General features: G+C 43.9%; 1 long non-coding RNA gene across 1 annotated transcript; it reads right to left on the bottom strand.

Moving 5' to 3' along the window:
- Positions 1-489: 489 nt before the first annotated feature.
- LOC120930426 lies at positions 490-8,643 on the bottom strand. The gene is made up of 3 exons (XR_005747719.1): positions 8,553-8,643; positions 4,323-4,381; positions 490-560 (listed from the first exon to the last, which is right to left on the bottom strand). It is a non-coding gene; the product is annotated as an uncharacterized LOC120930426 (long non-coding RNA).
- Between the last annotated feature and the right edge of the window lie 18,256 nt (positions 8,644-26,899).

The raw sequence follows: 26,899 nt of genomic DNA, 5'->3' as shown, positions 1-26,899 counted from the left end.
AGTCCACATTGCATGTACAGAGTAAGTACGCCAAATACATGGATCAACAATAATGCCGCTTACAGACGGTCGTTTTATGTGATGTTAAAAAACGACGTTTTTAAAAACGTCAATTTAATTGACCGTGTGTGGGAGAAAACGTCGTTTTATGTCTTCTGAAAAACGACCAAAAAAAATTGAAGCATGCTTCAATTTTATGTGTCGTTTTTCAAAACGTCGTTTTTTACTTCACAGAAATTGACCGTGTGTAGCAAAAAACGACGTTTCAAACGACGTTTTTACACCCGCGCATGCCCAGAAGCTAGTTATGAAGCGAGCTTCAATGGAAAAACGTGGTGAACGTAACCTCGCTTTGCTAGAGCATTGTGAAAAAACGATGGTGTGTAGGCAACATCGTTTTTGAAAATTGAAGTTTCAAAAACGTCGTTTTTTACTTCACAGAAAACGTCGTTTTTTTACATCGCATAAAACGACCGTCTGTACGCGGCATAAGGCAAACTGGTATCCAATTGACAATGTAAAATGATCAGTGAAGATGTGATGCTGTTGCTGGAGCATATCTCGGATCAATGAGAAGAATAACAAATCAGTACACAGAGTGTTGATATCAAAAGTCACATACATACAGTAGGTGTTTGTGATATTGTGTTTTTAGCACGACAGCATCGCGCTGATTCTCGGCGCCATGGTGCCGAGATCTCGCACTCACTGGAATAGTGACAGCACATTCCAACGTGCGCGTCATAGAAGCGACGGGAGATCCGACTTGGATTCCCGCCAATTCTACACGTGTGCGGCGTTTGTTATGAATCCTGAGGGGGAAGTCCCCGCCGGATTTTAAATAAAAATTCGGCATGGATTCCCCCCTCAGGAGCATACCGGGCCCTTAGGTCTGTTATGGGTTGTAAGGAGAGCCCCCCTACGCCGAAAAAACGGCGTAGGGGGTCCACCTACAATCCATACCAGACCCGTATCCAAAGCACGCTACCCGGCCGGTCAGGAAAGGAGTGGGGACGAGCGAGCGCCCCCCCCCCCCCCCTCCTGAGCCGTACCAGGCTGCATGCCCTCAACATGGGGGGGTTGGGTGCTCTGGGGCAGGGGGGTGCACTGCGGGGCCCCCCCACCCCAGAGCACCCTGTCCCCATGTTGATGAGGACAGGGCCCCTTCCCGACAACCCTGGCCGTTGGTTGTCGGGGTATGCGGGCGGGAGGCTTATCGGAATCTGGGAGCCCCCTTTAATAAGGGGGCCCCCAGATACCGGCCCCCCACCCTAAGTGAATGGATATGGGGTACATCGTACCCCTACCCATTCACCTGCAAGAAAAGTGGTAAAAACACAAATTAACCACACAGGGTATTAAAATATTTTATTAGTCTGCTCCGGAGGCTCCCCCTGTCTTCTTTAGCTCTTTTACCAGGGGGAGCTTCTTCTTCCGATTTCCGGGGGTCTTCTCCTGCTCTCTGGGGTCTTCACCGCTCTTCTGTGACGTCTTCTCCGCTCCGGGGGTCTTCTTCTATGTTCGCCGCTCTCCGCTCTTGACTCGGCGCACCCCGATTCTTCCTCCCGCTGTCCGGTGCCTTCTCCTTCTTCCGCTGTTCTGTGACGTCTTCTCCCGCTGTTCTGTGACGTCTTCTACTTCTCCCTTCAGGCCGCTGTGCTGTGACGTCTTCTCTTCTTCTCTTCTCCCGATGCTGACACGTCGCCTCTTCTCGCTGCAATGACAGGTGCGTGGCTTGCGTTGGACTTATATAGACCTCACAGTCCCATCATGCTTCGGTAGGTACCACGTGGGTAGGTATCACATGGGTAGGTACCAGAGCATGATGGGACTGTGAGGCCTATATAAATCCGATGCAAGCCACGCACCCGTCATTGAAGCGAGAAGAGGCGACGTGTCAGCATCGGGAGAAGAGAAGAAGAGAAGACGTCACAGCACAGCGCAGCGGCCTGAAGGGAGAAGTAGAAGACGTCACAGAACAGCGGAAGAAGAGGAGAAGACGTCACAGAACAGTGGAAGAAGGAGAAGGCACCGGACAGCGGGAGGAAGAACCGGGGTGCGCCGAGTCAAGAGCGGAGAGCGGCGAACATAGAAGAAGACCCCCCGGAGCGGAGAAGACGTCACAGAAGAGCGGTGAAGCCCCCGGAGAGCAGGAGAAGACCCCCGGAAATCGGAAGAAGAAGCTCCCCCTGGTAAAAGAGCTAAAGAAGACAGGGGGAGCCTCCGGAGCAGACTAATAAAATATTTTAATACCCTGTGTGGTTTATTTGTGTTTTTACCACTTTTCTTGCAGGTGAATGGGTAGGGGTACGATGTACCCCATATCCATTCACTTAGGGTGGGGGGCCGGTATCTGGGGGCCCCCTTATTAAAGGGGGCTCCCAGATTCCGATAAGCCTCCCACCCGCATACCCCGACAACCAACGGCCAGGGTTGTCGGGAAGGGGCCCTGTCCTCATCAACATGGGGACAGGGTGCTCTGGGGTGGGGGGGCCCCGCAGTGCACCCCCTGCCCCAGAGCACCCAACCCCCCCATGTTGAGGGCATGCGGCCTGGTACGGCTCAGGAGGGGGGGGGGGCGCTCGCTCGTCCCCACTCCTTTCCTGACCGGCCGGGTAGCGTGCTTTGCATACGGGTCTGGTATGGATTGTAGGGGGAGCCCCTACGCCGTTTTTTCGGCGTAGGGGGGCTCTCCTTACAACTCATAACAGACCTAAGGGCCCAGTATGCTCCTGAGGGGGGAACCCATGTCGAATTTTTATTTAAAATCCGGCGGGGACTTCCCCCTCAGGATTCATAACAAACGCCGCACACGTGTAGAATTGGCGGGAATCCAAGTCGGATCTCCCGTCGCTTCTATGACGGCTCTGTCTCCATCGCGGCAAGCCAGCTCGGCGCTGGCTCCCGCGATGGGGCTCGTAGGTGCTCAATCTCGCCGAGAAAGAGAGCGAGATTGACACAATATCGCGTGCACCTACTGTATGGGAAAAGAAGACCAAGATGGTCAGCCAAGATGGAGGAGATAAAGAGGAGGAAAAGTTGGTGGTGGGGTGAGGAGAGAGGACAGGAAATAAAAGCATAAGTCCCGTACTATAGGAGGTGAGAGGGAAGGGAAGGAGAGGGAGGCTGGCTCGGGGGACCCTTGCCACACCATGTTAAAGAGACAGGAGGCAAAGAGGAGCAAGCATCTTGGAAGAAGTTGAGGATTCCAGATCTTTTTGAATTAGTTATGGTTGTCGGTAATGGTGCTTCTCAAATGTTCATTAATATAAAAACCATCCAACCTCGTTTCAACCTTAGAGAAGTAAGTTAACTGCTTCCTCCAAGCTTTAGTGATGGTCAGTTTAGACAAGAGGCAAAGAGGACCTAATGTGCCAATTTGAATTGATTTTTGTTGAGATTTGGAGGTTTGAAGGGTAGGAAGGCGAACCATGGGTCTTTAAGCAAATGAATGCCAAATAATTTGTAACGGAGAGTGAACACTTTGGACCAAAAATGACCTAGCATCGGACAGGTCTACAACATAGCGGAGGAGGGGGGGCGGAAAACAGTAACACTAGCAATCCCCCCCCCAGTCAGTTGGTCTGTCAGTCAGTCGGGTTTGGAGCACTTCCCCCATCGTTGGTGGGCAGTGCTTCTCCCAGGCTTCCCACGGCTTCCCCTTCCCCAGCTCGGCTTCCCCTGCTCTCCACGGGCATCGTGCCAGCTTCCGTTTCCTCCCTTCCCCTCTGTGACTCCTCTCTTTTCGGCCAGTCGGAAAATGGGTCTCATGGCCGGATTGAGAATCAGTGTTTCAATAGCAAATATTCTTTAACTGTTGTAACACCTGGGTGGGCTCGTGGCACAATGCTCTGCGCCACAAGCCCACCCTGTTTTGAAGCCTGTTAGAGCCTCTGGCTCTAATCAGATGTTTAAAAAAAATACCCCCACCGCTGTAATTAATGCTGCCGGCATCCTGAAAGGGGCCGGACGCATAAATAGGGGGTGGCGGATGTAAATTATAGAGCAGCCATGAATAGGGGGAGCGGCCGTGCATAGAGGGGGTGGTGCCCAGATGACCCTAATGACCACTGGTAGGTCAAATATGCCATATACCACTGGGTCAGGACATTATAAGCGGACTACAAAGTTGTGACATTAATAGTGGAAGTTGCAGTGGTGGACCATGTCTGAAACCATTCTTCCTCAGTTTTGTGTGCCTTTAAGTCTACCTCCCACCTTGCCACGTAGGCGTGCCTAGCAGGAGAAGAAAGATTGAGATGTGAATAGTAGAAAATCAGTTATTATAGTAGAGAAATCAGTTTTGAGTCCTTTAAACCTACCCAAACCCCCTGCCCAGTTTCCGAGTGGTGTTGTATGTCTGTGATGAAGTTTCTACATCCTGCATATGATGAAAAATATGGTACTCTGTCATACAGCTTTTCCTGGTGGGATTCCTAACTTCACCATTTACCACCATTCGTTCTCAAAATTGGGTTAGGAAAAGTAACAAAGTCTCTTGTTAATTCTCTTTTAGAATAAAAGCAGAGCAATTATGATGGTTTGGGTTCATATTGTGTCTTTTCTTTTGTTCTCATAACATTCTTAGTCCCTACTACTTTCAACTAAGGTTGGCTATAGATGGTTTAAATCTCAGTCAGTTCAGCAGGAACCATCCAAGATTTGAACCATGTATGGGCAGGCTGAATGCACCAAGTTGATTGATCAGGTACAATCAGCCTGCCGGATTTTACATGTGATTATCGCTAGCGGCTGGTATAGCCGCTAACAACAACCACTATCTTACAATGGCTCAAACGGAGGGGTTCTCCTCTCAACACTGTGGTTGCAGGAAGGAAATTTTCTGCCTGTATGGCATGCATAAGTAAACAGAGATAAATCATCAGTCTATTGTAGTGTTTTTGGTAAAAATTGGGGCCAAAAGTGCACAGGTTTAAAATATCTTCTTTTGGTATAGTAAAATATGGACCCAGGGTATTTTCCTAAGGACCTTTCTTATATGCTAAGGTCTTTAACATGGTATATTAATTATATCTGTACAGTCGACACAATACAGTATGTTTTTCATGCATGTCGGGAACAGGAATTGCTGTCTAAAGAGAAGGTGATACCGTACTGCGATTCTTGGGATCATGGAGCCAGCTCTGCAGGTAATAGATGAATATCTATGGTCAGTGTTAGCTATAGAAGTCATTTAAGCTGATTATGATATTAATGCAATGCTATTCTCATTTCATCCATACCTGTGACCTTCAAATAAGTTAGCCTAAATAGCACAAATAAAATAAGAAGGCCAGTATGGTGGCCTGAGTTTATGGGAGGAGTCCGGAGGGTATTTAAGCAACCCACTCACACATGCTCTTTGTCGGTTCAGTGTGCGGTACTACACGTCACTGGGCCAACTCTTCCCAGCTCACCTCATGTCCGTGAGTGTGCATTCAATCGCATTCGACATCGCAAGCCCATTGCGGCTTCTCTGTTCATGGTCTTCGACAGCGGTTCCCGCTTACTGTTGCAGGTAGTTCAAACCTTTTTGTATCATGTGCAATCTTGCAATTCGTTATGCTTCCTATCCTGCATCCCTTTTGTAAAAGATCTGCCTCATATGACTAAGCACTAGTTCCAGTGTGAAACGCATCAGATGCCAGGTTTTATTTTAATTTTTTCTGTGACTTGTAGTGCTGTCCTTCTTTTAATAAAGGCTACGATTTGTTCAGAGTGCGGCTGTCCAGAAACACTTTTTGTTCCTGCCTTGCTGAGTGCATTTCCTGCACCTGAGTTATCTGCTACGATGGATCTTCATTTGGGTTCCCACCTGGAGCGGCTACTCCCTTTACCAAAGAAATCCAGCACCTATTGCACGAGGAGGACCTGAGGACTAATTGAACAGAACTCTGAGGCCCCGTACACACGGACGGACAATCCGCTGAAAACGGTCCGCCGGACCGTTTTCAGCGGACATGTCCGCCCGGAGATTTCTGTCTGATGGTTGTACACACCATCAGACAGAAATCCGCGCGTAAACAATACGCGGGGCGTGGCCGCGCCGTCGCCGCAACGATGACGCGGCGACGTGGGCGGCCTTGAAGTACAAAGCTTCCATGCATGCGTCGAATCAGTACAACGCATGCGAGGGATGGCGGTCGGTCGGACGTGTCCGGTGAGTCTGTACAGACCACCGAACACGACCGACGGACAGGTTTCCAGCGGACAGATTTCTTAGCATGCTAAGAAATTTTTGTCCGCTGGAAACTGTCCGATCCGCCGGACAATTGTCCAGTCGGGCCTACACGCGACCGGATCTGTCCGCTGAAACTGTCCGTCGGACAAATATCAGCGGACAGATCTGGTCGTGTGTACGGGGCCTGAGCAGTATAGTTTCCTTGTGGAACTTAAACTTTGCCTCCAGCGCATGCACATTGTAAACGTCCAGCACTGAAGTACTGCAAATCACTGAAGTAGTCATTGCTAGTATAATGATTGCCGCTGACCTCTGGGTCCTGTGCCCTGCTGCATTGTAACCACAGAGGGTTGCCCGCTCGTCACGGTAAAATATATTTAGCAATACCTAGAATTGAGCTTTAAGGCCCAAATGAATCCTCTTAATTTTGTCCTGCAATACAGACTCTATAAAAATAAAAGAGGATTCATTTGGGCTTTAAAGCTGAATTCCAGGTATTGGTAAATATATTTTACCGTGACGAGTGGGCAACCCTCTTTGGTTACAATGAAGCAGTGCACAGGACCCAGAGGTCATCATTGTACTAGCAATGACTACTTCAGTGATTTCCAGTGCTTCAGTGCTGGGCGTTTACAATGTGCATGCGCTGGAGACAAAATTGAAGTAATAAATATGCTTTAATTTTATTTTTTAACTGTTACAAATGCTACAGCAAGAGTTAAATCACCCAGTGCTTCCAATATGTAGGATAGTCGGGCAGTTGCTCTCACACATTCCATTAATTAAGCTCCGTCCCCAGTGGTCCAACATGCCCCTGTAACACTACCCCCATAGGAGCTGCTGGTTTAAATTTTGGGTTTGCACGTTAATTTTTAAGCTTCGTTGTCAGGGTATGGAAGTCCATAATAAATGCAATGTGCAGACAGGTGTAAAACCTTCAACAGTTGGGTTTTATTTTCTCTGCAGGGTAACTTGAACAAGAGAGAGTAGAAGTGAGGAGAAGAGCAGGGTAAGGTTCAGGCACGCGGTACAGAATGCTAAAAAATAGTCAATCTGTCTCCACTCGCAACTATTGAGTGGTTATTGCTCACCCGGATAGTCCCCTCTCACATGGCCTAGCAGCCAGGATGACGCACAAACTAATGTCCAGACGGTCTCTGCCACAGACCTTTTGGATGAACTTGGTCTCTGCCACAGACCTTTTGGATGAACTTGGTCTCTGCCACAGACCTTTTGGATGAACTTGGTCTCTGCCACAGACCTTTTGGATGAACTTGGTCTCTGCCACAGACCTTTTGGATGAACTTGGTCTCTGCCACAGACCTTTTGGATGAACTTGGTCTCTGCCACAGACCTTTTGGATGAACTTGGATGCGTCCAGGAATCCTCTGCCACAGGATTTCAAAGTCCCAAACCTCCAGCCGTGCAGTAGGAAAGCCTTTAGGCCGAACCGGCAGACTGCAGGGCTTTCAATATAGTGGATCCCTTCTTAATTAGGTCACCAGGCCTCACCCGAGACACTAGCACTTCGCCGGTCTCCTCCAGGGCAGGTCCTCCCCCGGTTTCCTTCATCAAGACAGCTTCCTTCCTTGTGGACAGATAGCTTGGGATCCCCTTTTAGGACTGCAGGCCCCAGCCAGCATAGCTGGGCCTACTCAAAGCGAAGCGACCCCAGGCCAACGTGGCCCCGAAGTCAGGCTCACACACACGCACCTCACTCCAGGAGGGCCACGGGTTGAAGACCCTGATAAATGGCGTTTGCCCCTTAAGTACCCCTTCCCAGCATACACAGTGGGGTCACCACTCCCACTGCACCGCCACCGAGAAGGGACACCCAACACACCATGGTACATCTGCGTTCCAACATAAACCCGAGATGGTAACGCCACCTGCAGGCAACAAAGGAAACTGCCAAATATAACCAAGTATTTGCCCAGACATCCCTTAAATTTAAAATAGCGCCCCCTAGCTTTGGGGTGGGCGCTACACCCCCTAAACTGAACATTGCTCCAATCAACTGTGCTGCTCAGGGATCGACTCTCATATGTACTGCCAAGGTATTTTTTTATATTGCTGCAGAACTTAGCAGTTTATTAAAAAAATAAAAGAGAAGCATATCTATTACTGTATATTCAGCCTGACTGCATTAAAATAATAAATCAAGGGGGTTCAACTGGACTATAAGTTTTTATGATACAAATAAATTTAGGTAAACCCTGAGTGTGACCAATCGTAGAACTACTTTATCAAAAACCTTGTTTTCTAGGTCATCTACAATTACATCCAACATATTAAATGCAATTAACTACACTTGCTTTCAATCTCGTGATCACCCATTGAATTCAGCCACGGTAAAAACAAAATTACTCACAGTCAACAAGTAAAACAACCAAGGCTGCTTCCACCCTAATGAGCTTGCAACCTGGAGCTATAAGGGAACATTACCGAGACAACATGACTGCTTCCAGCTAACCTAACAACTGAAAGGTGTGGTTGTTTTTCAAAATTAAAATGTCAATACGTGACTGCAAGTGACCCCGTTTTGATGTTACTACCATTGTATTTCAAGAAGGAAGAACAGACTACATTCTTTACACCTCACTGCCACTCCCTCCTTTTTCTGAAAATCACTGAACTTTCCTGCTACAAGGGACATTAACATTGAGCTGAAGCCACAGACTAATATCCTGTTTTCTAGGTAGCAGATTTCCCCGTGGCCATCTGTTAAGAAAGTGTTTAACATAGGGGAAATTCCAGCTAGAATGGCCCAAGAACCCGTTTACTATTTGAAAACCCCTGAAATAAATTAATTCAACCAAAATATGGGTCTGAATAAAAAAAGTAGTACAACGAACGGCAATAGAAAAGATGAATTAACCTTTTTATAGTAGAAAACAGTAAATTAGTAAGGATGCATAGGAAACAAAAATCATTGCATTGATTGGGTACTGAAACTTTGTCCCTACATTGAACCTACTTCTTCTGGGTATCGCGGCTCCGGCGCTGTGATTGGCTGGAGCGGCGATGACGTCACTCCCGTGCATGTGCGCGGGACCGGCACGATTCCGCGCATGCGAGAGGGCCCGGCATAATCCCGGCATGATCACAATCACGGTGCGCATGTGCCGTAGACATCGGTGCAGTGTTTTCTGCAAATATCTCCTTAACAGTGTAGGTTAAGGAGATATTTCTTGCACCTACAGGTAAGCCTTAATCTAGGCTTACCTGTAGGTGCAAGTTGTAAGAGTGGGTTTACAACCACTTTAAATAGGGTTTCCACTTTGGTGGCACACCACAAGTAGGTTTGAGCACTTTGGCGGCACACCGCAAATTTTATTGTGCAGTATACACTATTCATATATTTTGTGATTAAATAACACTTCTAATCATATAGCGTTAATCACAAGAGTCTCCCCTTATATTTGAATTGGCAGAAATCCCCTTTGGATCTCAATCTACAGAGTTCCCCTTTAGATCTGAATCCGCAAAGTTCCCCCTTTACATGTGAATCCTTAGCGTTCCCCTTTATATCTAAATTGGCAGAGTTCCCCTTCAAATCTGAATCCACCCAGTTCCCCCTTTACATCTGAATCCACAGAGTTCCATTACACTGTAAGAGGGGGCTCTGCAGACTTTGGTGTAGGAGAAACCTCTTAGAACTCTCATTTAAGGAGGAACACTAAAAAATCTGATGTAAGGATGGTACGCCAATGTTACACTGCAGATTCTGGTGTAAAGGGAAACTCTTATGTAAGTGGGTCTCTGGGAACCAGAGTCTCCACTTACATCATAGTTCCTAGCATTTCTATTTAATCAGGGTTTCCAGAGCCCCCCTTACATCTGAGTCTGCAGAGTTTCCCCTTACATTTGAGTCTGCAGAATTCCCCCTTACATCTGAGTCTGCAGAGTTCCCCCTTACATCAGAGTCCACAAAATGCCCCTCTTATGTCTGAGTCTGCAAAATTCTCTCTTATGTCTTAAGTCCACAGAATTTCCACTTACACTGTAACGGTGAGCTCTGCAGAATCTAATGTAAAGGGGAACTCTGATGTACAGTAAGGGGGTCTTTTCTCACCAAAGCACCCCTTACATCAGAGTCTGTAGAGAACCCCTTATCTTTGAGGAAACCTGATTTAAAAGAGGGAGGCTCTGATGTAAGAGGGAATTCTGCAGACTGTGGTGTAAATGGGGAACTCTGACTTAAGGGGTGCTCTGGGAACCCTGATTTAAGGGAGCTCTGATGTAAGGGAAAATGCTGTGGAGTCTGGTAGTAAGAGGAACTCTGACGCAAGGGAGTCTCTGCTCACCAAAGCCCCCCTTACATAAGAGTCTGCAGAAAATTTACTGGCGCAGCCAAGTTTTTACTGGTATTTCACAAAAGTTACTAATTAAATTTTTAGGTGCACATTTCAGTATTTAGGCTACAAACAAGTACGCTAGGCAAATAGCAATGTGATTTAAGGTAAAAAAAAACATTTTTGTTATTTTCGATATAATAAGGGCAAATTATTTAGTCACATCACCCCCTGCCTACATCCCCCTCTGCCACCAACATCCCCTGCCTTCACCCCCCTCTGCAGTGCCACAATCTCTCCCTGCCTCCAATCTCCCTCTGCCTCCATTCTCCCTCTGCCTCCAATCTCCCCCTGCCTCCAATCTCCCCCAGGACCCCTGCCTCCAATCACCCCCTGCCTCCATCGTCCCCTGCCTCCATCCCCCTCTGCGGTGCCACCAACAATCCCTGTCTCCATCCCCCACCCTCTGCGGTGCCACCATCCCCCTCTGCGGTGCCACCAACACCCCCTGCCTCCAATCTCCCCCTGCCTCCATCCCCCTCTGCGGTGCCACCGCAGCCACCATCGCCCCCTGCCTCCAATTACCACCTGCCTCCAATCTCCATGCGCAGTTCCGAGAGCCAAACCGATCTCGGCTATTTTTACTGGCGCATTCCCGCAACCAAGGACATTTACGAACAGGGGGGGGGTGCCCGTTTTTACGAACTGTCCGTAAAAATACGGACGGTTGGCAACACTGTATACATGTAGTCTAGAAGGCACTTGGCACACAGGAAGAATGTCAACCATTTGACAGTCTTACTGTATCTGCAAACCTTTAAATGATATCTGAAAACAAACATCCTCAATATCTGGAGCCTAGTTACCGTACCGCAAGAAATCATTTGTTCTATTAATGAATATCAGTTCCATACTTGCTTCAACTTTTATTTAGTTTAGTTTTTGTTGCTTTTTTCTACTCCTTTAATATTTTCCCTATAACAACCATTTAGCTTCCCTCTGTTATGTAAAAGGTATACTGAGTTTATATTTTTACAATGGTTGAACTCATTGACATAATCTATAAATAGAGCAAAAATACGAAAATCACGCAGCTTCCTTTCTGTAATCCGAGTTAAAGAAAATAAAAGTAGTTCCTGTACTAAGCCACCCAGGGAGGCCCGGAAAGTTGCAGTACTGGTTTAAATGTTTACTAAACATAGCCAAAGGACACTGACCACTTCTAAAATAACCGGTAAGACCTTAGCAGAAAGTATGCAAAGACAGGGGATGATACCATCACAAGGAATTAAGTGAAGACCACCAAAGGTGAATATTTTTTTGGCCTATCATAGAGGTCGCCTTAAGAATTGAGTTACATTTTTAAATATATCAGCAGAAAGACCCCGATATGCAAGGGCTAAGTTGCTGCTTTTCATTCCATTTGCCATAGATCGTGTTTCCAATATGCATGACCCTAAAAACAACTATTTTGCTGCAGCAAGTAAAACGGTACAGCCTCGTGCACACAGGACATTTATTTAACACTGCTAGAAGCCAACATCGTTTTTGTAGATGCCTGACGCTTGTAAAAATAGTCTAAATCTTTTACATCCTTTTAGGAGCTTTTACAGGCATCAAGCTCTTGGGGCGTTAATTATTAGTATTATTATTTTTATTATACAGGATTTATTTAGTGCCAACAGTTTGCGCAGCACTTTACAATGTAGAGGGGGGGACGGTACAATTACAAGACAGTTCAATGCAGAAGCAACAGGAGGGCCCTGCTCTTGGAGCTTACAATCTAAAGGAAAGGGAGAGAATATATGCTGGCCATTGAAATAAATTAATGCTCAAGCACTAGCATTTAGGCGCTGTTAAAGTGGAGGTCCGCCAATTTATTTATTTATTTTTTAAAGTCGGCAGCTACAAATACTGCAGCTGCTGACTTTTAAATTAAGGACACTTACCTGTCTAGGGCGCTCACGATGTCGGCACCCAAAGACGATCCATCGCTCGGCTATTGTGAGCCGCCGCTGCCATCTTTGGTAAGGGAATCAGGAAGTGCGGCTTCACTTCCTGGTTCCCTACTCGCGCTGCACTATCCCACTGGTCCCTGCTATCTTCTGGGACCTGTGTTTCCCAGAAGACAGCGGGGTGGACGAAGGAAGTGGCGTAGACATAGGTGTCCGCAGCCTATTGCATTAGGGTGTGCACCCCAAAGCCCAAACACACACTACCGATGACTCACTATGTTCATTCAGAAAGGGAAGGGGCTGGTAAATTACATATTTACTGGCCCATTTCCCACTCCTAAAACATACCAGCAGCAACAGCCAATAGGAGAGGAGGGAAGCTTTCAGCGCTGCGGGGGGGAAGATGGGAGCCAGGGCAGTAGGGGGAATCTGTGCTGCTCAGGGTGATTAGGGTGTGCCTGGGGACACCTGGCACACCCTGTGCGCATGCCTATGGGCGTAGATACCCGCGGGTGGCTCAGGTATCTATGCCCGGAAGTGGGAGCAAATACCTGTAATTACACAGGTATCTGCTCCCCCCTGAAAGGTGCCAAATGTGACACCGGAGAGGGTGGGGGTTCCAAAAAGCGGAAGTTCCATTTTTGGGTGGAACTCCATTTTAAGCAGCTTTTAGTAACGTCAAACATTTTTTCTGCCCTAACTCTGCTGCTCCTGGACACACTGAGAGTTTTTTTTTCTGCCTATAAAAGCCTCTAAAAGCTCCTGCCACTATAAGATACTAAAAGCATATGTGAGCATAAACACATAGGTTAACATTGAGGGGCATTTAGAGGCAGGAAAAAAATGGCAGACGCCATTAGAAGCAACTGTAAATAAGGCCTTATAGTTACTCCTGGCACTCTGGTCCAAGCTGGACCAATGTAACTACAGTCGTGCTCAAAAGTTTGCATACCCTGGCAGAAATTGTGAAGTTGTGGCCTTAGTATTGAAAATATATACTAATCATGCCAAAAAAATGTTTTTTATTTAAGGATAGCAATCACATGAAGCCATTTATTATCACACATTTTGTCGGATCCTTTTTACATGATAATGATAACAGAAATCACCCAAATGGCTCTGATTAATAGTTTACATACCCTGAAATGTTTTACATTGGTACAGATACAGAAGGTGGCACACACAGGTTAAAATGGCAATTAAAGGTTAATTTCCCACAAGTATAAATAGGCAATGAGTTTTTTAGCTCTCATATGGATGCACTAAGCAGTCTAGACACTGAGCCATGAGGAGGTATAAAAGAATAGTCAAAAGACCTGGGTAACAAGGTAATGAAACGTTACAAAGATTGAAAAGGATTAGTGTTGCTCACGAATATTCGTATTGCGAATATTCGGCTCGAATATGGCATATTCGAGTATTCCCGATATATTTCGAATTTCGCGGTGAATATTCGTGATTCCGAATATTCGCATTTTTTCAATTTTATTTTTACAGTAAAACAGATCACATCCTATCGACGTCTAAAAGCATTGCTGGTATGATTAGAGACCCTGGGCCGAGTAGCTAAGCTGAGGCGATCCTTTTATGTTGCCGAATATAAAAAAAAAAAAATTGCGAAATTTCGCTAATGCGAATGCGAAAATGATTGCGAATTTTCGATAACTGTGGTAGGAGAACTCTGATTGTCTCTGATGCAAAAGGGGGGGGCTTTGTGTATGTTTCTGTTATGAATATTTGTATGTTTGATATTATTTTTTTTTGTAAGAAGGAAAAAATTGCGCATACCTTAAAAAAAGGGGAGAATACAGCAGCAACTCAAAAATGTTATACAACATAAATTAATACAAGACAGAAAATGGAGTCGCTCTACAAGAATAAAAAATATGTCTAGTGACAAGACATGTGGGCAAATTATAAAATAAGCAAGCGCAAATAACTTGTGAAATACACAGTGAAACAAATATATAAAGAAATATAGTCCCAATAATAGAAAAATAATCTTTCATAAAAATGTCTTTGATATGTGAAGTGAAAAAAAGTCCAAAGCATGCAGCATGAACGTGTTCAATCTTCAAGGTGTTTGATTGACAAACGGCTGTGACAGATGGATAGAGTAAAGAATCACCACCAATGCAAAACACTTTTTATTTTTTATTGTAAAATATCAAGAATATTCTGAGCCAATCAGAGTGCTCCTTCCGCATTTGCCGAATATTCGCAATTATTTTGTATTGTAAAATATCAAGAATATTCTGAGCCAATCAGAGTGCTCCTTCCGCATTTGCCGAATATTCGCAATTATTTTGTATTGTAAAATATCAAGAATATTCTGAGCCAATCAGAGTGCTCCTTCCGCATTTGCCGAATATTCGCAATTATTTTGTATTGTAAAATATCACGAATATTCTGAGCCAATCAGAGTGCTCTTACAGCATTTGTCGAAATTGCGCAGTAAATATCGCATTCGCATTTTGCGAAATTTCGAAAAAATATCAAGAATATTCTGAGCCAATCAGAGTGCTCCTACCGCAGTTATCGAAATTTCGCAATTATTTTCGCATTCGCAATAGCGAAAATTCGCAATCATTTCATTTCGATAAAATATCACGAATATTCGAATTTAGCGAATATATCTCGAATATTCGACTATATATTCGAGATATATCGCGAAATCGAATATGGCGTATTCTGCTCAACACTAAAAAGGATATAAAAAGATATCCAAAGCCTTGAATATGCCAGTCAGTACTGTTTAATCACTTATTAAGAAGTGGAAAATTAGGGGCTCTTGATACCAAGCCAAGGTCAGGTAGACCAAGAAAGACTGCAGCCACAACTGGCGGAAGAATTGCTCAGGGTACAAAGAAAAACCCACAGGTAACCTCAGGAGAAATACAGGCTGCTCTCCAAAAAGACGGTGTGGTTGTTTTTAAGGAGCACATTTAACGATACTTGGACAAAAAAGAGCTGCATGGTTGAACTGCCAGAAGGAAGCCTTTACTGCGCCACAAAAAAGCAAATGAGGCATGTCAAGGTGTTGTTGGGCATATTGTAACCAGGCTTTTTTTGTGAAACTTGTACAGTAAAGGCTTCTTTTTGGCAACTTGACCATCTGGCTCTTTTTTGTTTAAGTATCATTGTATTGTGCTCCCTAAAAACAACCACGCCATCTTTTTCCAGAGCAACCTGTATTTCTCCTGAGGTTACCTATGGGTTTTTCTTTTTATCTCAAACAGTTTCTGTGGTAGTTGTGGCTGAAATCTTTCTTGATCTACCTGACCTTGGCTTGGTATCAAGAGATCCCCAAATTTTCCACTTCTTATTAAGTGATTGAACAGTACTGACTGACATATTCAAGGCTTTGGATATATTTTTATATCCTTTTCCATCTTTGCAAAGATACATTGCCTTGTTAAACAGGTTTTTTGACTGTTCTTTTCTACCTCCTCATAGCTCAGTGTCTAGCCTGCTTAGTGCATCCATGTGAGAGCTAACAAACTCATTGACTATTTATACAGACACGAATTGTGAATTAAAAAGCCACAGATGTGGGAAATGAACCTTGAATTGCCATTTTAACCTGTGTGTTGTGTTCTGTGTATGTACCAAGGCTAAACATTCTAGGGTATGTACATTTTTGATCAGGGCCATTTGGGTGATTTCTGTTATCATTATGATTTAAAAATGATCCAAAAAACTATGTGATAATAAATGGCTTGATTGCTACAGTTTTTTTGGCATGATCAGTCTTATTTTCAATATTAATGCCAAAATTTCACAATCTCTGCCAGGGTATGCAAACTTTTGAGCACAACTGTATATAAAAATATCCACACCTGGAATTCATATTTAACCGCTTGCTGACCAATGGCGGCAGGTTGGAATGATCCCACGAGCCGTTGTAGCTGTACGTCGGCTCCTTTAAACGGGATTGCAGGTGCACGCACGCACTTTGGGGGTGCCCATGCGTGTGACCAGTGGTCGCGATGACCACTGGCCACACACGATCACGGACACGAGAGCCAGATCAGAGACGTGTGTGTAAACAGACACACCAGTTCTGTGAGGAGAGGAGATGCAGATCTTGAGTTCCTACTAGCTAGGAACAGCGATCTGTCATCTCCTGTAGTCAGTCCCCTCCCCCTACAGTTAGAACACACTAGGGAACACAGTTAACCCCTTGATTGCCCCCTAGTGATAACCCCTTCTCTGCTAGTGACATTTACACAATAATCAGTGCCTTTTCTAGCACTGATCGCTGGACAATTGTCAATGGTCCCAAAAATGTGTCAAAAGTGTCCGATGTGTCCGCCATAATGTTGCAGTCCCGATAAAAATGGCTGATCACTGCCATTACTAGTAAAAAAAAATAATAATGATAAAAATGCCATAAATCTATCCCCTATTTTGTAGACGCTATAACTTTTGCGCAAACCAATCAATATACACTTATTGCAATTTTTATTACCAAAAAAAATTTAGAAGATACATATTGACCAAAATTGAGGAGAAAAAAAAGCTTTTTTAAAAAAAAATGGGGATATTTATTATAGCAAAAAGTACAAAATATTGTGTTTTTTTCAACAATGTTTTTTTTTTTTTTTGTTTATAGTGCAAAATATAAAAACCACAGAGGTGATCAAATACCACCAAAAGAAAGTTCTATTTCAGGGGGAAAAGGATGTCAATTTTGTTTGGGTACAGCGTCGCACCACCACGCAATTGTCAGTTAAAGCGACGCAGTGCCGTATCGCAAAAAATGGCCTGGTCATTCAGCCAAATCTTCCAGGGCTGAAGTGGTTTAGACATCAGCTGTTGATTTGAGATGTGTCGTTCCAGCCATCAACATGACTCCAGTCCAGTACTGTACATGATTCACCTTGTGGCCTTGCTTGACCTCATGCCAATGTGCAGTGTTCTACTTATGTAGCTACAGAAAATTCAATGGGTGTCAGGTTGCTTATTCCATTCAGGATAGACATATTTGGTAAGTGTTTCTTTCATGTGGCAGTAGTAAATGTACTGAGAATTTCCCTTTTATTAGAAACCACATCCATAGGTATAACTGAGCATTTCTCTCCACGGTGATATCTTGGAATGCTTGCTCTCATTATACAGTGCTTTGACGTTCAATAAATAGCACAAAGAGCAAGAAATTGCTAGCGCAACAATAAAAACCACAAAGCTTCTCTACTTTAAGCTGAAAAGGATGCTAGGGTGAAATACAATATGTTATTTTTCCAAATTCTCTCAATACCAACAAGCTTTAGAATAACAAATGTAAGAAAATGTTCAACCATTGACTTTCTGCACTAATAATAATTCAAAAGTGCTGGGTTTCTTATTGATAACTAGGCTTAGATTCTTTTCATCTCAAAATCTCAGATCAAAAAGAAAATATTTTCACCTGAATTCCCATTCATTACCACACATTCTTTCTCACTTGAAAAACAAGGAGACACAAGCCTGGGTGGCATTTAGAAGTCAGTCAAATCAACTGATAATGAGCTTCCTACAAATACAAACAGGTTTCCTAAACCCTTTCTAGATTTGATAGCAAACTAATGGGAGGGTTCTCAATACTGAGATGGCTACTATTTCCCTAATGATCGTCTGAGATCATTAAACTTTGCTAAGATAACATCACTTACAAGCAGGTCAAAAAGTCCATGGGTGGTCTAGCGCACAATTCCTGGTAAGACCGGGCAATGTGTTACTGCTGGACAACTAGTGGAGTTAATAAATAAGTAAATTTTTTTTTTATCATCTATCAATCATAAAATGTAACTCTTTAAAATAAATACTCTGGATTAAAACTCATAAAAGTAAAGATATCTACAGATACTGTATAAGATAAATTATGCTAGCCTTCAAAGGACTGGACAGCATTGACTACAGCTGTGTATAACTCCAGCCAAAAGCCGGCCATAGACGCTGCGAATCTCGCCACGTTCAGCAGGAACCAGCTGAGCTTTAAACCGTGTATGGTCAGACTGAATGTATCCAAGTTGATCAACCTGTTCTAGCCACTAGTAACAATGGGTGATCTATAGAATGCGCCCTAAAAAGTCGCCCACCGTTGCGCCTATGGAGGAGTGGATGATGCCTAGCTGCTGTTTAGAAGATAATAAGTGAACAAAAAGAATGTAAGATGATGAAACTCTCTAAGGAGTGTCAACAAATTAAAACAGCGCTATCAAATAACTGTGCATATTTGACTATATAAAATACATTACTACAACCCATATGTAATGATATACAGTGATAATAAACAAAATATATCCAGTTTAAGAAATAAACACTAAACTGTGACTGTAATAATAAACACCCGTGATTGACTTAAACGTGAAGTGAACGCACTGAAAGTGCAAGAGACAGTCTTTAAAAAAATTTAGAATGTGGCCAAACAAAGCAAAGTTCATGTGTATAAGGATCCTGCGATCTTCAAATTTTTTCAAAAACTTCCACCACACCCGACAGTGCTCAGTGATTCCTCCCCCATCAAATGGACACTCACCGGATAGGTATGCCTCACACTCTCGTGTTTTGGCACAAAAAACCTTATCAGATGTAGTTGTTCCCGTCAATAAAGATGTAATCCAAATATGACATCCAATCAGTTCCACATATATGTCAGAGAGACACAAAAGAAGTGCAAATAGTGTGATACCATCAAAGGTTTAATAGCACACCAAAATAAAACTTCAAACAGTGCACTCACAAACAAAATCTTGTAAAACAGCAGAATATCACATCAAGAAACTCCTTCAAACGTCAAAATGGTGAGAAGCGGTCACGGCGGACCCCCGATCAGCGAGAAAAAGTGAAACCAATTCTCCTACTCACTCTGCATCCAAAAACGCAGCACTCACTAGTAAAATTAGACTGTATGGCAATACCCCGACATGTTTCGTTATAAAAACTTATTCATGGGACTAACCACACAGTCATAAATGGTTACCTTATATCTGATGTAGTCAGATCAATCAGCCTATCAGTCCTGGGCGTTTTCCCACTTCCTCCAAAACTGTGGGCGGAAGTAAACGATAATCCCAAACTCCTGTGGGCTGACAGCATCATCCACCACCACTGGCTGGTGTATGAATCAATCAGCCAGTGCGATAGGCGTGGCGCCAGTCCCCAGATTCCAATAGGTGAGAGAGTATGTTAATCACATCCCCCAACAGCAGCAGTCTGAGCCAATCACGTGCTGCACAGCGCATCCCGCTCCGCCTACAACGATGGGCGGGCCTAGAGCGCTTATGCAGCCAAAGCTAGGAGGAAGTCAGCGCCTCCTCCATTGGCTGGCTGTCTTACCCAGCAGCCACAGCGGTAAGCCGACCTGATAGGTCGAGCAGACGCTGCTCATGATAGGCTCGCCGCGGGGAATGGCTTCTAACAGCACAACAGGGGCAAATCAGCTGTTGTATAGGCAGACGTGGGCGGCGGAAATGAGAGGAAAAAAAAAAGAAAGCCGATTTCCGGGTGTCCCCGTGACCACGAATCACATCTACAGCACAATCATTACACTGTGTTTATATTGAATAGCCATACAACAGTTCCTAATTAAGTCATCAGCTGATATATATCAATCATGCGCTGGAGTATATCAACAAATACATATAAAAACATTTGTCACTGGATGAAGGCAATAGTCAGTTAAAATAAATTAATAACATTTTGCATTAGTACATATTAGTATCAAACGCCAATTGCAAATTCATATAAATGATTAAATATATATAATTAAAATATATCTAAAATATGTAAAAAATGCATTAAAAATGAAACTCGATAAAATCAATCTAAAACTGGAACTAAATACAAGTGGTGAATTAGTGATCGCTGAGCTGATCGCAAATGGTCACCGATAACACCACCACTGGAGAAGGGATTAATTAATAGCAAAATATCAGATAAATGAATAAAAGAGTACATATACTGAAAAGATGCCAGAAAGGGTAATACTAAACCCACGGAGGGAAAGGTGTGGGTATGATAAATGTCTAAGAATTATTGATGAAGCAATTCAAGTCTACCTCTATATTCAACCCCCGCGGAAAAAGACATTTTAGCAAGAATATCCAGTGAGTTTCGCGCTGTGAAAGGTCACGGACTCTGTGTGACCCCCTCCAAGATGGGTAAACCACATCTATGCCACAAAATTGAGCAAGCGTGGGGTCCTGGTTATGTACCTTTTTAAAATGCATGGAAACGCTATGTTCCTCAAAGCCTTTTTTAATATTTGCTAGGTGTTCTGATATGCGGATTCTTAGAAGTCTTTTAGTCCTCCCAACATATAATAACCCGCATGGGCACCATAGCAAATATACAACATATGACGAGTTGCATGTACTGAATTCTTTAATGTCAAACATTGTGCCATCGGAGCTGGTAACTTTGTTAATTCCTTTGTTGTGTTCTTTCACCGTGCGGCAGCAAATACACCTTCTGCAAGGAAAGAATCCTTTCAGATCTATTTTTAATTGGCGATCAGGTGGATCCAATATTTTGCGGACCACTCTATCGCCAAAATTGGGCGCACGTCTATATATAAAACGTGGCTGCTGAGGAATCACTCCACCCAGATGTCTATCTCTGCTGAGGATGTGCCAGTGTTTCTTATATATGGTTTCAATTTCCTTATATTGGATGTGGAAGCCCGTCAGGAAGCTCCACTGGTGTTCATTTGTGGATGGTTCTTCTATTTTCTTCTTAAAACAGTCTTCTCTCGGCTTCTCTGCGATCTCTTGAATCATTGACACCAGGTTGATCTCATCATATCCCTTTTGGGCAAATCTCTTCTTCAGTACATTCGCCTGCTCAAAATAATCTGAGTCATCAGTGCAGTTTCGGCGCACTCGGAGAAATTGCCCTTTAGGGATATTCTTTATCCAAGCAGGGTGGTGTCCACTTCTGATCGATAGATAACTGTTTCGATCAGTGCTTTTAAAGTACACCTTTGTTTTCAACCTGTCATTACATCTTTCTATAGTTACATCCAAGAAGTTAACTGAACACGCACTGATCACATATTCCAGTTTAATGTTGTTCACATTGTTGTTCAGTACTTCAAGGAAAACTTTGAGATCTGTTTCCGATCCCTGCCAGATCAAAAAGATGTCGTCAATGTATCTCTGATAGAAGATAAGTTGAGATCTTTGATCTCTGAAGACACTTTTGTCCTCCCACTCCGCCATAAACAGGTTGGCGAGGCTAGGGGCATATTTAGCTCCCATAGCCACGCCAACCTGTTGTGAAAAAAAGAAACCATCGAACCAAAAATAATTATGCGACATACAGAAATCGAGGGCTTGACCCAAAAATCTTTTTTGTGTAAACGGGATCTCCTCCCTCTTACTCAATGCCCAATTGAGTGCCAGAGCAGCGTCCTCATGCTGTATTATAGTATATAGTGAGGCGACATCCGCCGTCACAAGGAAGGTTTCAGTACCTGGATTTATTCTTATATCCTCCAGGGATATGAGCAGATCAGCTGTATCCTTTAAGTATGCTTTGGTTTCCCGCACACTTGGCTGGAGGAATTTGTCCAAGTATTCACCTAACCTTGCCGTGACGGACCCAATGCCGTTCACTATTGGACGGGCTGGTGGCATGGTTGCATGTTTGTGTATCTTCGGTAAGGTGTAGATAACCGGAACTCTACACACAGAAGGGGCCAAATATGCTTTCTCTTTAATATTCAGGGCATTGATCTGGAAACCCCATTGTATTAAGGAATCCAGTTGTGTTTTGTATGCTTCTGTAGGGTCAGAATTCAACCTCTTATAGGTGGTTCGATCTTCCAACAGTGTGGACAATTGCTGATGATAATAGTCCTTGTCCATCACAACTACTCCGCCCCCCTTATCAGCAGGGCGGATAATGATGTTCTTTTTGTCTTCCAGTAGCTTGATACCTTCCCTGATATACTCAGGATTGATATCTTTTTTCTGTGGCAGATCTTCTATATCTTTTAGCACAAGCTGTTTAAAGACTTCAATGTAGTGATTGTTGGAATTTTGGGGGTTGAAGAGCGATTTATTCTTCAACCCACTGTCTATGTTCCTATTGGCTGTAGTGCTCCTCATTGATGCTTCGACTGGGTGGCTCAGAAAATATTTTTTCAAATTTAATGTTCTGATAAATTTGTGGGTATCAATATAGATGTTAAACTTATTCATGGCCTTTCTAGGGGCACATTTTAGGCCTGTATCTAATACGTTGAGTTCTTTTGCACTCAAAGTAACCCGACTTAAATTGTAGATACCAGCTCCTATGTTCTCCTTGCTCTTTTTTTCGGATTGCTTGCGTCTTCCAGCCCTGCACCCCCTTCTTCTCTTTGCAGGTATTCCCCAGCTCTGTTCATCAGATAAGGTGGACCAGTCTTCTCCCCCCCTCTGTTCATTGGTTGTAAATTCCTCTTCGGAGTCCCCCCTCTTCCCCCCCTCCCTCTCTGTCCTAAAAAAGAAGCAGACTGGGGTTGGTGATGATATTGATCAGATGGAGGGTATTGATACCATTGATGGTAATCCTGCTGGGGATAGTAGTGGGATTGATCTGGAACACCATAATGTTGTTGTGGCCGAGGGGACTGGTAATAGCCACTATACTGACCATTCTCCCTATTATGGCGTGGTGGTCCGGGTGATTCATAATATGATTCGGGATGCCCACCCTTAGCACCTTGCGGTAAGTTATTACGTGGGTGGTTTCCTCCCGTATGGTCAGCTTTTTTCAAAGGACCCTTAGGCTTTGAGGAACATAGCGTTTCCATGCATTTTAAAAAGGTACATAACCAGGACCCCACGCTTGCTCAATTTTGTGGCATAGATGTGGTTTACCCATCTTGGAGGGGGTCACACAGAGTCCGTGACCTTTCACAGCGCGAAACTCACTGGATATTCTTGCTAAAATGTCTTTTTCCGCGGGGGTTGAATATAGAGGTAGACTTGAATTGCTTCATCAATAATTCTTAGACATTTATCATACCCACACCTTTCCCTCCGTGGGTTTAGTATTACCCTTTCTGGCATCTTTTCAGTATATGTACTCTTTTATTCATTTATCTGATATTTTGCTATTAATTAATCCCTTCTCCAGTGGTGGTGTTATCGGTGACCATTTGCGATCAGCTCAGCGATCACTAATTCACCACTTGTATTTGGTTCCAGTTTTAGATTGATTTTATCGAGTTTCATTTTTAATGCATTTTTTACATATTTTAGATATATTTTAATTATATATATTTAATCATTTATATGAATTTGCAATTGGCGTTTGATACTAATATGTACTAATGCAAAATGTTATTAATTTATTTTAACTGACTATTGCCTTCATCCAGTGACAAATGTTTTTATATGTATTTGTTGATATACTCCAGCGCATGATTGATATATATCAGCTGATGACTTAATTAGGAACTGTTGTATGGCTATTCAATATAAACACAGTGTAATGATTGTGCTGTAGATGTGATTCGTGGTCACGGGGACACCCGGAAATCGGCTTTTTTTTTTTTTTTCCTCTCATTTCCGCCGCCCACGTCTGCCTATACAACAGCTGATTTGCCCCTGTTGTGCTGTTAGAAGCCATTCCCCGCGGCGAGCCTATCATGAGCAGCGTCTGCTCGACCTATCAGGTCGGCTTACCGCTGTGGCTGCTGGGTAAGACAGCCAGCCAATGGAGGAGGCGCTGACTTCCTCCTAGCTTTGGCTGCATAAGCGCTCTAGGCCCGCCCATCGTTGTAGGCGGAGCGGGATGCGCTGTGCAGCACGTGATTGGCTCAGACTGCTGCTGTTGGGGGATGTGATTAACATACTCTCTCACCTATTGGAATCTGGGGACTGGCGCCACGCCTATCGCACTGGCTGATTGATTCATACACCAGCCAGTGGTGGTGGATGATGCTGTCAGCCCACAGGAGTTTGGGATTATCGTTTACTTCCGCCCACAGTTTTGGAGGAAGTGGGAAAACGCCCAGGACTGATAGGCTGATTGATCTGACTACATCAGATATAAGGTAACCATTTATGACTGTGTGGTTAGTCCCATGAATAAGTTTTTATAACGAAACATGTCGGGGTATTGCCATACAGTCTAATTTTACTAGTGAGTGCTGCGTTTTTGGATGCAGAGTGCGTTTGAAGTTTTTTATTTAAGTGGATGTGCAGCTGCATCTGACAGAAGTCCATGGCACCGTGAGTAGGAGAATTGGTTTCACTTTTTCTCGCTGATCGGGGGTCCGCCGTGACCGCTTCTCACCATTTTGACGTTTGAAGGAGTTTCTTGATGTGATATTCTGCTGTTTTACAAGATTTTGTTTGTGAGTGCACTGTTTGAAGTTTTATTTTGGTGTGCTATTAAACCTTTGATGGTATCACACTATTTGCACTTCTTTTGTGTCTCTCTGACATATATGTGGAACTGATTGGATGTCATATTTGGATTACATCTTTATTGACGGGAACAACTACATCTGATAAGGTTTTTTGTGCCAAAACACGAGAGTGTGAGGCATACCTATCCGGTGAGTGTCCATTTGATGGGGGAGGAATCACTGAGCACTGTCGGGTGTGGTGGAAGTTTTTGAAAAAATTTGAAGATCGCAGGATCCTTATACACATGAACTTTGCTTTGTTTGGCCACATTCTAAATTTTTTTAAAGACTGTCTCTTGCACTTTCAGTGCGTTCACTTCACGTTTAAGTCAATCACGGGTGTTTATTATTACAGTCACAGTTTAGTGTTTATTTCTTAAACTGGATATATTTTGTTTATTATCACTGTATATCATTACATATGGGTTGTAGTAATGTATTTTATATAGTCAAATATGCACAGTTATTTGATAGCGCTGTTTTAATTTGTTGACACTCCTTAGAGAGTTTCATCATCTTACATTCTTTTTGTTCTAGCCACTAGCAATAGTCACTGGGCCAGATTCAGATAGGTTACGCGGATCTAAAGATCCGCTGACCTATCTGATTTACGTTACGCCACCGCAAGTTTTTGAGGCAAGTGCTTTATTCAGAAAGCACTTGCCTCTAAAGTTGCGGCCGCGTATCGTAAATTCCGCTGTGTGTAAAATTTAAATCAGGCGCGTCCCCGCGCCGATCAAACAGCGCATGCGCCGTCCGCAAATTTTCCCAGCGTGCATTGCTCCAAATGATGTCGCAAGGACGTCATTGGTTTCGACGTTAACGTAAATTACGTCCGGCCGTATTCGCGAACGACTTACGCAAACGACATAAAAAATTCAAAACTCGGCGCGGGAACGACGGCCATACTTAACATAGGATACGCCGCACTTACCCCTCCTATAGCAGGGGTAACTTTCCGCTGGACAAAGCCGAACGCAAACGACGTAAAAAAAAGCGCCGGGCGGTCGTTCGTTTCTGAATCGGCGTAAATGCTCATTTCTACGCGTAAAAGATACGGAAGCGCCACCTAGCGGCCGGCCTGGAATTGCAGCCTAAGATCCGACGGTGTAAGTCACTTCCACCTGTCGGATCTTAGGCATATCTATGCGTAACCTGATTCTATGAATCAGGCGCATAGATACGACGGCCGGACTCAGAGATACGACGGCATATCAGGAGATACGCCGTCGTATCTTCTTTCTGAATCCGGCCCACTGTGTTCTTGGCTCGGCTAGAGGGATTCTCCTGTCTACACTGTCTATCAACCCCTGTCAACTTGTGGTTGCAGGAAAGAACTTCGCTCAGTCTATGGCCAGCCTAAAGTTGGTCATACATGGTGCAGTTTATTTCTTTCAGCCAGCAGGTTGAATAAAAAAACTGAACCGATTCCCCCATCCTCGCATTCAAGGTAATGGAAGAATCCTCTTCGCTGTACTATTGTATTCTGACAGCAGGAAGACTCCCTTGCTGTCAGAAGACACATATCTATGGTGCAGTGGCCACACATGGATCAAAATTTGTCTGGTCCCTGATAAACTGGTTGAATTTCAACCCATTTATGGCCACCTTTACCTTCAGTCTTCCACATCTGTACATGCTCCTCTTCTGTCCTCCAATTGTTTACCCTGATTTCATTGCACATTGTGAACTTCTTACAGTATGCAATAGAAACTGCAGTAATTAATTTCCTGGCTGGAGGCCTTTTATTCATTCAATTTTGGTTCTTTTAATCATGGAGGCTCAGCATCACATTTGAGCAATACGTAGGGCAGTCTGCATACATATGGAGCCTGCCCAAAAATGCCCATTTCTCCAGACTGACATCCATCCATCAAGGCATTTTGATTTTTGCATAACTCCTTCTAACTGCTTGCATTAGGCCTGAGGGCTCTTAAAGGGGTTGTAAAGCTTTGTGTTTGTTCACCTTAATGCATCCTATGCATTAAGGTGAAAAAACACCTTGCACTCTCGTGCACCCTAGCCCCCCGTTTTACTTACCTAAGCCACGAAAGTAAGTGGGCTCGTTCCTGTGATGGTTTCC

Source organism: Rana temporaria, chromosome 3, assembly GCF_905171775.1.
Source record: "Rana temporaria chromosome 3, aRanTem1.1, whole genome shotgun sequence".
Taxonomy (NCBI): Eukaryota; Metazoa; Chordata; class Amphibia; order Anura; family Ranidae; genus Rana; species Rana temporaria.
This window is presented reverse-complemented; position numbering and strand designations above follow the sequence as displayed.